Genomic DNA, 8701 nt, shown 5'->3' with positions numbered 1-8701 from the left:
ATTATTATAGATAGAGATAAACTGTAAACAGCAATAATGTTCAGCAAAGTAAGATTTACAAATAAGTCAAAATGACCGAAATAGTCAGTTGACCCCTTTAGGAGTTATTGCCCTTTATAGTCAATTTTTAACCATTTTTCGTAAATCTTAGTAATCTATTACAAAAATCTTCTCCTCTGAAACTACTTGGCCAAATTAATGCAAACTTGGCCACAATCATCTTTGGGGTATCTAGTTTAAAAAATGTGTGGTGTGACCCGGCCAACCAACCAAGATGGCCGACATGGCTAAAAATAGAACATAGGGGTGAAATGTAGATTTTGGCTTATATCTCTGAAACCAAAGCATTTAGAGCAAATCTGACATGGGGGTAAAATCGTTCATCAAGTGAAAATCTATCTGCCCTGAAACTTTCAAATGAATCGGACAACCGGTTGTTGGGTTGCTGCCTCGAAATAAGTAATTTGAAGGAAATTTTGCAGATTTTGGTTATTATCTTGAATATTATTATAGAAAGAGATAAACTGTAAACAGCAATAATGTTCAGCAAAGTAAGATCTACAAATAAGTCAACATGACCAAAATTATCAGTTGACCCCTTAAGGTGTTATTGCCCTTTATAGTCAATTTTGACCAATTTTTCGTAAATTTTTGTAATCTTTTACAAAAATCTTCTCCTCTGAAACTACTTGGCCAAATTTAACCAAACTTGGCCAAAATCATCATTGGGGTATTTAGTTTAAAAAATGTGTAGCGTGACCCCGCCAACCAACCAAGATGGCCACCATAGCTAAAAATAGAACATAAGAGGTGAAATGTAGATTTTGGCTTATATCTATGAAACCAAAGCATTTAGAGCAAATCTGACATGAGGTAAAATTGTTTATCAGGTCAAGATCTATCTGCCCTGAAATTTTCAGACAAATCGGAAAACCTGTTGTTGGGTTGCTGCCCCCGAATTAGTAATTTTAAGGAAATTTTGCAGATTTTGGTTATTATCTTGAATATTATTATAGATAGAGATAAACTGTAAACAGCAATAATGTTCATCAAAATAAGATCTACAAATAAGTCAAATGACCAAAATTGTCAATTGACCCCTTAAGGAGTTATTGCCCTTTACAGTCAATTGTTAACAATTTTCATAAATTTTTGTTAATTTTTGTAAATTTTTAGGAAATATTTTCCACTGTAATACACCAGTTTCACATTTGATTGCGCAGGCGTGACCTAATTAGATGACTACGAGATTTCACGATACTTGTCCGTTATTTCGTTTACTGGGGGCTACATGCTTGACCTACTGATTACTATCAGTCACGTGCATCACTGTTTACCTTTACCTGGACGCTATTATTGATCAAAACAACTAGGTCATGTTATAACTCGGCAAATTTAAGATAGTTTAATACATAAATGAACATATTTTGACATGGGTGGAAGAGACTACTGTTGTGTTGTCGGGTGCAGCAACAGACGGTCAGATTTACCTAAGGGCTACGCATTTCATCAATTTCCAAAGGCTCCGTTGTCTAGAAGAAACTCGTGGATTCATGCTACTGGCCGTGCCCTTACAGGAAAATATAAATTCGTAGTTACAGATAATACTAAAATTTGTGGACATCATTGAAGTGGAAGTAGAAAGCACTGACCCTTCTCTGTATACAGCAACGTTAATTATTCCAGGACAAAATGTGCACACATATACATCAGACCATGCCTACCATAAATTTTGGGTTCATCCGAATGCAACTAAAGTAACAGAAATAGGGGTTCAATGTCAACCAGGATGTGAAAATAAATTTCAACAAACAAACCATGTACATGTACAGCAAACTGTGGATGCCATAACAACAGTTCAGAAAGCTACTCAGGTGACAACAACTTCAAGCTTGCTGCAAATCAAATGTAGACAACAACAGAAATTGATAACGGAACTATCCTCAAAACTACAGACTGTTCACAAGGAGAAAGAAACACTCAAAAATGAACTGTCGAAGCACAAATTTTGTATGGAGACCTTGCTGACAAATGATGAAAATGTTCAATTTTATACAGGACTTCCCAATATTGCAACATTCAATGCTTTATTAGAATACTTAAGACCAAAAGCAAAGAGACTTACATACTGGAGAGGGAAACAAACTTCTACAACAGGCCACATTGGTAATCGGGGACGTGTTAGAAGTCTTTCTATTGACAATGAGTTTTTTGCTGTTCTCGTGCGTTTGAGGTTGGGACTTTTAGTGGAGGATATAGCTGCTCGTTTTGCAATTTCAAAGACTCACTTTTCTAAACTATTTAACACTTGGATAAGATTTTTAAGACTTGAGCTTGAATTGCTTTTCCCATTTCCAAGTAGAGAGCAAGTTAATGAACATATGCCACCTTCATTTGCCAAGTTTCCTAATACAGTGGTAATACTTGACTGCACAGAGATATATGTTCAAAAACCATCCGCTTTACAGGCTCAGCGACAAACATGGTCATCTTATAAACATAGAAACACATATAAAATACTTGTTGGTATTTCTCCAGATGGAACTGTGACACTTTATGGAGGTGCAGCTTCAGACAGATTTATCGTTAACAAATCTGGTATTCTCAATCTAGTGAAAGAAGGAGATAATGTTATGGCTGATAGTTTTAACCAAAAAAATTAAGGTGAGCGATTCAGGCTCTTGAGAGCCTCTTGTTAGGAAATATTTTCCACTGTAATTACTGGGCCAAGTTCATTATAGATAGAGATAATTGTAGCAACAAGAATGTTCAGTAAAGAAAGATCTACAAACACATCACCATCACCAAAACACTATTTTGTCATGAATTTATCTGTGTCCATTGTTAATATGCACATAGACCAAGGTGAGCGACACAGGCTCTTGAGAGCCTATAGTTGTTTTTCGTTGTTTTACACTTATATAGTTGATGTGTTTCACTCAGTTTTAGTTTGCAAGCCGGATTTGTTTTTGTCTCAATGGAATTCTGAGTTTCGAAAAGTGGTATACTACTGTTGTCTTTATTTGGGTAGCTACGTCCAAAGTCAAGGTTTTGGTTACTAAAAATAGACTGAAATTAGTGCAGGAGAGTAATGTCTAGATGCTACATCAAATATCTTATATCTGATTGAAACCGGTTATGAATATATGGACATACAAGAGAACCACATTGATTTTGAGGTCACAATATCTAAAGTAAAGGTCATAGTTAACTGAATACAAAGGAAAATGTACAAGGAAGGTGGGATCCAGATACTAAATCAACACCTGATATCTACTTACAATCTTACTAGAAAATGTAGTCACACATAATGAGAGCAAGATTCCTATTAATCCCAAGGTCACTACATCTAAGGTCAAAGTCATGGTCATAATCATAGAAACGGAATATATCAACATTTGTACATATAAGTTAACATTTTACGTCTGGATTTTAACCTTGGATAGATGGTCACAATAAAACAATGAAAGAAAGAAATCAATAAAAAATCAAAGCACCAAAGGCGCTGTAGGCAGTTAAGTAAAAAAAAGGAGAGGCAAACTTGGCAGAAGTTAAGACGAATATTGTTGAAAAATTGGTGAAAATATTATCTCGGCTATTTCTCAAGTATTGAATAATGTTTGTACCCTAAAGTTTTCACTATCCAATCCTGCCACTTAGAGTTAAAATTGTGCCTGTCCATATTGAGGACCCAGTAATTTGGTAGTTGTTGCTGTATATCATATCCATTTTTCATAATTGTTTTGTACATAAATCAGACTGCTGTAGTTTTATTGTTTTACATTTGTAATTTTCTGGTCTTTTAAAGCTTACTATGCAGTATACATGTAGGTTTTGCTAATAGTTACAAGCTGCATGGAGGTTTATTCTTATCAGATTAATAATTTCAATAATGGGGTCCAGCAGTGGTGTATGGTTTAATTCAACTATATTCTAAAGTATGAATATGCCATATTAGCAGTTTTAGTTGCATCAGTTGGTGCACCTACATTGTATGCACAATCATCAAATCATAGCTGAAACTATCTTAAGTGGTGTAATTTTCTTGTAAGTTATATTACAATAAATGCTGATGTTGTTATAATGGCCTAGCAATGATACAACATTTTTTGAAGCCTGTATGGTTGCCTAACTATAATTGCTTACTTTCTTCATTTATTTTGGTGGATATATATATAGTTGTCTCATTATGATGCATTGGCTATCATTCCACATATTCTTATCTTTATAATAATTGTACATGTCTTATCTATAATCAGCTTTTAATACAGAGACCAGGGGTTTCATTATCTTTCATGTTGAGTGGTACTTTCCACATTTCTAGGTGGAACTTTTCAATTTATTCCATGAATATCTTATATAAAAAAGTACCGGGTACCGCCTCCTTATGTGTGGTCTGAGAGACATGTTTTGCCTATTTGTTATTTTGATAATACAAATAATACAATTAAAATAGAAATGCATTAACATGTAAAATATATTCAAAGACAATGATCCATGACTGATTGTACAGGGCTGAACAATCCCTATGGAAATAAGATGTGCCAACACTTATACAACTGCTTACCAAATAACATTGACTTTTCATAAGTTGTCCCCTTTAAACAAACCCTAACACATAGATTGCTGGTTTCTTAAACTAACATAATTATAGTCAAAGTCAATAGATCATGCATATGGTAAGGACCAAATATCCTCTATGGAACTGAAACGTACTAATGCTTCTTCATCTACATGGCAATCATCATTGACTTACGACGATTGGTTTCCTTCATAGTAAAATAATCAAAAGCTTTATGAAATTTCAAAGTAACGTAAGTTTCCAAGTAAAAAGAGAATAATTTAGGGGGCAGGGTCAAATATCCTCAATAGAAATTGAACGTGACAAAGTTTATACAACTGCACACCAAATATCATTGAACATTCACTAGTGGTTCCTCAATAACTCACCTAATCAAAAACTAATACATGTAAACTAAGTTTCAGACTACATAGTCAATTGACTCTGACAAAGGGGGTGGGGCTAAATATTCTGGTAATCAGGTAATGAGATATACCTATGCTAACACAACTGCGTACCAAATATCATTGACCTCCCATAAACTAGACCTAATCACACAATCACAAACTACATTTTTGTAATACATTGTTGATGCTGACCATGCTGACAAAACAACACAACTATATATACATGTATGCCTCTCTTTTTGACTCTGTCATCTTTGGCAAGACAAAAATTCCAACAAATTTAATACAAATATTTTGTCCATCTTTTTTTAATATTTCTTTATTCTTATTTTCTTAAATAAATCAATGCTGCATTTACACATAATTCGATATTAATTTTAAACGTTTAACATGTTTAATGTCTACTTCAATACGCGTCAAAATCACTTCACTGTCCAAATGAGCTTAATTTTTAACTCAATTAATAATATTCATTTGTTGTAACTGCTGGCAAGTTTATAAATAATTCCTGTCAGAAAGCTGAATCAAAACTTGTTGTATTAGTTGACATGATTACACCTGGCAAAAACAATCTTCAAAATTGATCATGTATGTAGATTTACATGTAGGTATATGTAAATATTTTCATAACATCGTACATGTAGTAGTCTAGAGTTTCATTGTTGTTGTGGAACTATAGGGGTGAATAGACAATCCAGTTGCTACAGAGAATCATGTATTGTACATATTATACATGTATGCCTTGCCTCTTCTTGTATTAGCCATTGCAAAAGATTGGAATCAAGCTGAAATAAAAACAAATACAAATAGGTATAATATTCATTATTGCTTTAAAATTTTTACATATACAATGTAGCATAAAGGCTTCATGTCACGTCCATTTGTATTTTTGTCCATCTAATGAGTTAACCTTTTTCAACGAATTTTTATAGTTCGTTCTCATGTTGTACTGTTATACCACTGTCCCAGGTTAGGGGAGGGTTGGGATCCCGCTAACATGTTCAACCCCGCCACATTATTTACGTTTGTGCCTGTCCCAAGTCAGGAGCCTGTAATTCAGTGGTAATCGTTTGTTTATGTGTTACATATTTGTTTTTCGTTCATTTTTTTATATAAATAAGGCCGTTAGTTTTCTCGTTTGAATTGTTTTACATTGTCTTATTGGGGCCTTTTATATGGGGTATGGGCTTTGCTCATTGTCGAAGGCTGCACGGTGACCTATAGTTGTTAATGTCTGCGTCATTTTGGTCTCTTGTGGACAGTTGTCTCATTGGCAATCATACCACATCTTCTCTTTTATATATTCATGTCTAAAATCTTTATGTATTAGTTTTGTCCATGTTCATGTTCATTGAGGCCCTTATAATTACATTTGTAATGCTTAAATTCTCTAGGGTCCCAAGTCAGGATTGTCTGGCCTTTGTTAGTCTTGTATGATTTTCAATTATAGATTCTTGTGTATAATTCTAACTTAAGTTTAGTATGACATGAACTCCATTATCATTGAACTAGTAACTTTTGTTTAAGGGTCAATTGAAGCAAGCCTTCATGTTTGAGAGTTTCTCGCTGCATTGAAGACCATTTGGTGGCCTTCGGCTGTTCTCAGCTCTTTGGTCGTGTTGTTGTCTTTTTAGCACATTCCCCATTTTCATTCCAAATTTATTTGAAATTGTTAGTGAAATATCTTGATCACGGATTCGCTGTCATCCATTGCCAATGTTATAATAAAATAATATATCTGTTCTATAAATAATTGATGTAGGAATTATTAGAAAAATACTGTTTCTAACTTGTTAAAAACGTAACTTCGTAACGCACAACGTTACCTTCTACAGGCTTCTTTTCGTACCATGCGAGTTTTTAATATTTCACAGTAATTTCTTAGAAAAGTGGTTTACCAGTATCAAGTTGCTGAAGGAAACTCTTGAAAATTTCCCGAATGCTTAAGGTGTCATACCACCAATTAAAAGTCCCTATCTGTTCAACCAAATTTTGCAATTTTCACAGCTTTCTAAATATTTTACCTTAAGTTTAACTTCATAGAAACTAGTTATATCCTGAATTGTACAGGTGTCACCTTTCTGCATGCCAATTTTCAACATACATTCAAAATCATATAAGAAAGCAGAGAGCTTCCGAAAGGAGGTACCACTAAAAATAACCCCTGGTTTTCTGGAAATCTTAAATTAGTATACTATGGAGCGCATTAATCCTCAATTTTTAATGCAAACTCATAGACAGGTAAATTTTGGCTCAAAATGGTCTTAATATATTTCTCTTTAAACAAAACTTTCATTTCTGCAAATTTGTTAGTTAGTTTAGGTGAACAATGACATCAAATGCACTTTTTTTTGTCCGAGTAGGCCTACTTTCACATACGTTCTAAATTTGAGGGAGTAATTGGTGGTATGACACCTAAAGAGACAAAAAAGTTGATTAGAAATCTTTTATTTTGCTTTATTCTTAATCCTTAGTCAATTTGTAGTTAAAAACAGCCTATCTGAGCATTATGCGACTTATAATAAAAATTTCACAGCTCAATTTAAACTGACTGTAATGTATGACTTTGATAGAAAATACTTGAAAATTTCATTTTGGGCTACAGGAACATAAACTTTCAATATCAAGATCATTGTTTGCTGATTTTTTCTTGTTTGTTCTACTTCTTTAAAGACTTCCAACAATTTTTGCAATGAATTTACTAAAAAATCCAAGGTATTGAAGTGTCAAGGAATATTGACCCCCCCTTTTTTTCATCTGGTGTCAGTAAAGTACTACAAATTGATCAAAAGTGCAGTCATGGTCATTTAACTGTGTTTATTTACATCATTTAATAAAATTTCAGATATAAAAATTTCATTTGGAATAATAAATGGTGCTTTTGTGAGTTTCTGCAGTGCTTACATTAGGCTATGCTATCTGCCAAGTACATAGTATGACGCAATGCTATAAGGGGTAAAAATAAAATGATTTCATTAAATCTGCATGACAAAATTTTTTTGGGGGTAGTAAACAACTTATGTTTCAATGTTTAACACCACAGAATAACTTTCTGTGCATTTATAACATTATTTAGGACATTTTTTTATATAAAAGCATATTGTCAGGATGGGAAAAGCTAAAAATAGGACAAACTCAAATTTTAGGCTCTAAATTTGCAATATGTGACATTTTGCCCCCAAAAAGATTGAAATGTGGCTACTATTATCTCAAATGATCAGTTAAGACAAAAAAAAAAACAATTGTTTTCTGATTTTGATGTTTCACCGCATTTTGCTTAAAGAGACAAAAAAGTTGATTAGAAATCTTTTATTTTGCTTTATTCTTAATCCTTAGTCAATTTGTAGTTAAAAACAGCCTATCTGAGCATTATGCGACTTATAATAAAAATTTCACAGCTCAATTTAAACTGACTGTAATGTATGACTTTGATAAAAAATACTTGAAAATTTCATTTTGGGCTACAGGAACATAAACTTTCAATATCAAGATCATTGTTTGCTGATTTTTTCTTGTTTGTTCTACTTCTTTAAAGACTTCCAACAATTTTTGCAATGAATTTACTAAAAAATCCAAGGTATTGAAGTGTCAAGGAATATTGACCCCCCCTTTTTTTCATCTGGTGTCAGTAAAGTACTACAAATTGATCAAAAGTGCAGTCATGGTCATTTAACTGTGTTTATTTACATCATTTAATAAAATTTCAGATATAAAAATTTCATTTGGAATAATA

Source organism: Mytilus galloprovincialis, chromosome 2, assembly GCF_965363235.1.
Source record: "Mytilus galloprovincialis chromosome 2, xbMytGall1.hap1.1, whole genome shotgun sequence".
In the NCBI taxonomy this organism is placed as follows: domain Eukaryota; kingdom Metazoa; phylum Mollusca; class Bivalvia; order Mytilida; family Mytilidae; genus Mytilus; species Mytilus galloprovincialis.
This window is presented reverse-complemented; position numbering follows the sequence as displayed.